This window comes from Sphaeroforma arctica, assembly GCF_001186125.1.
Source record: "Sphaeroforma arctica JP610 unplaced genomic scaffold supercont1.1933, whole genome shotgun sequence".
Lineage (NCBI taxonomy): Eukaryota > Ichthyosporea > Ichthyophonida > Sphaeroforma > Sphaeroforma arctica.
In genome coordinates, this window is record NW_014038625.1 from 1 (window position 1) to 2802 (window position 2802).

A 2802-nucleotide genomic window follows, 5' to 3' on the forward strand; every position below is an offset into this window, starting at 1 on the left:
TATCATATAAATAATTGTAAAAATACACGCGATAGGTAGAAGAGCTTCTCTGTGTTTATATCAGACAATATAAGACTCACCATGGGGGTGGCGTTAGGGTTTTTCTTGCACTTGTCAACGATGGAGAAAAGTGCCGGGTAGTTATAAGGCATTACGAACAAGTTCACCAAATCGTTTTTGGAAGACGGTTTCAGAAACCCAAAGGGATATCCAATTCCTTCGGTTTGGGCGCTGTTGTGTACAAACACCTGTACAGTCGGGCAGAAGGAAAAAGAATTGCTATTAATAGCGTGGTCTTTGCCATGGAAACCATGTATGCGTAGATAAGCGTGTGGATATATATATATATATATATATATATATAGTACATAGCTATTGAGATGTGACTATTATATGGCTTGCATTAGGTGTTCAGAAAAGGTTTAAGCGAAAATTGACACACACAACACGCTATAATGATTCAAATACCTAAACGGACGCACTATATGCCTGCGTGTGCGTATTCGTATGCGTATACCTACACGAGTGTATATGTTCGTAAGCACTGCCACGGCCTATATGACAATGTCTCGGAACATGCATCACTCACTGCCGCTGTTCTGGCTTGTACCGCTGGTGTGTTCGTTTGTGTGGCTGTGAGTGGGTGCACATATGTTTGTGCGTGCTCCTAGGGCTTGCGGGTGGATATATCTGCGTTGTATGTATTTCTATACTGTGCGCGTATTAACGTATACCTTTGTGCACTGCCATGGTCGTGCACAGACATATCTGATCATACGCTAATACCATTATGACTCAACCATCTGCATACGTGTGTAAATGCATGTAAGTACTTCCACAACCTATATACCAATGCATCTGAGGCCACACCACGAGCGATGTGTATGTCTACCTACATGACTGTGGATGTGATGTGAATGTCCAGCGTCTGTGTGACTGTACATGTGATGTGTGTGCACCTGAACGTACGTACACACATACTCACCTGGTAGCAGACATCGGGGTTGTTCATCTCCAATATAGTGTCTGTGTACACAAACGAGTCTATTGCGTACTTGTCAAAGAAGTACTCTTCTACTTGCCACTTGACGGGCTTGGTCGAGAACTGTATCGAACACGCCCTGCAAGGACAGTGAAGCAATTTGTGGTTCACGTGAGACAGCTTATTCCTACTCTACAGACGTACAATGTATACACGTATGTGTATACATACACGCACACCCATACACATCTATTTAGTGTGGACGTATAGGCATGTACCTTTTTGTGTGCAAGTTACCACTAATTAAATCCCTACGAACCAAGTGACACTCAGGAAGAAACCAGCGGTGTAGTGCCGACAGACGCCTTCGCCGCGTGACAACCAACGTACACATATATCCACAAGTGCATATATATATATATATATATATATATGTCTCTGTGTGTGTGTGTGTGATTGTAGGTATGCACATACACACCTACTGCGTATAAGTTGATACATATACCTTCTTATGGGTAAGTTCTCACTCGTGGTATCCCCATCAATCCAGTACCCCTCTGGAATAGGCCATGTTCCAGTTATTGCATGCAGATGCATGCGCACACTCTTCGGTTGTGTGTTCTGAATACCCTTGCCTATCCTAGCGTGCCTTGAGCGAACCTGCGACCAAGGATTCGCCTGGCCGGGCTGTATAGAAATGACATTTCAGTTGGAATTAGCGCCTACTAATTCTCATTAAATTAATGCGGATTTAATGTTATGGATTTAGTTTGGAACTAGTATTTATTTCGGAGCGAGGTGCTCTGGCTACCCATGTTATGTAGCCGTGGTTTGAAGTGAACCTACAACCAGGGATTCGCTTGGTCACGCTGTATTGAAGTACCATAGCAGTTGAAATTAATGCGAATTAATGCGAATTAATGCGAATTCAATCGCGTGATATAATTCGGGCACGTGCCTATTTTGGGCTGTGTAAATAGATACCCACACTATGAAGCCGCGCCTTAAGCGCACCTGCACTTAAGGATTCGCCTGGCCGAGTTGTGTCTAAATACAAGGTCAGGTGATATTTGTGTGAATTAATATGAAACTTGTCATAGCCCTTGTATAATTTAGAGGGCTATGTATCTGTGTGAATTAATATTCATACAATTAGTTTGATATTTTGGTGTCCTTCGGTGTTTCTGGGTATACTTGTGTAGTTGTCCTCTGAGTTAGCCTGCTTTTAGGACTCGCCTGGCCGGGCTGTGTACAAGTTTTACATCAATTGAAATAAGTGCAAATTCGCACTTATGAGATTAGTTCGGAACTAGTGTGGTTAAGTTTGTCTTTTGGATTTCTGGATACCCTTTGCCATTTAGCCGTGCTCAGGAAATTGTCCTGGCCGGAAGGTGACTAGCGGTAGGTTTCTATTTAACCAAAAATTGGTTTGTTTCTAGTGCAGAGATAGCGTACACTCCTTGGTATATCTATTCTGAATAGAAGAGTGAAAGTAGTGTGAATTAATTATGAAATTAGTGCGAAATACGCGAGGGGCAGTCTAATGTATCTGACTTGGCTGTAAAAACGCTTTTTGCTGCGCAATGGCGTCTCAATAATTCAGCCATCAAAGGATTCCCCTGTCCATTACCCATACAAACAATAGCCTTGTTCATATTCATATACGATAACAATCATAAACTGATACCACATAGATATGTAGATACTACCAACATGCCTACAAACTAACAGATTCATAAATACAGCTACACGGCAAGGTACGCACATAATCAATCAATCTATATTATATATATATATATATATATATATATATATATTAA

The 2802-nt window shown here is 41.5% G+C and overlaps 1 pseudogene across 1 annotated transcript in view; it reads right to left on the reverse strand.

Annotated features, from left to right (window-relative positions):
• Positions 1–76: 76 nt before the first annotated feature.
• SARC_11878 (hypothetical protein) overlaps positions 77–2802 on the reverse strand; it is a pseudogene marked incomplete at its 3' end in the record, with an annotated part of 4285 nt that continues 1559 nt past the window's right edge. The window contains exons 4-6 of the mRNA in view: positions 1488–1669; positions 986–1121; positions 77–248 (exon numbers count right to left, since the gene is read on the reverse strand). The remainder of the gene's footprint in view (positions 249–985; positions 1122–1487; positions 1670–2802) is intronic.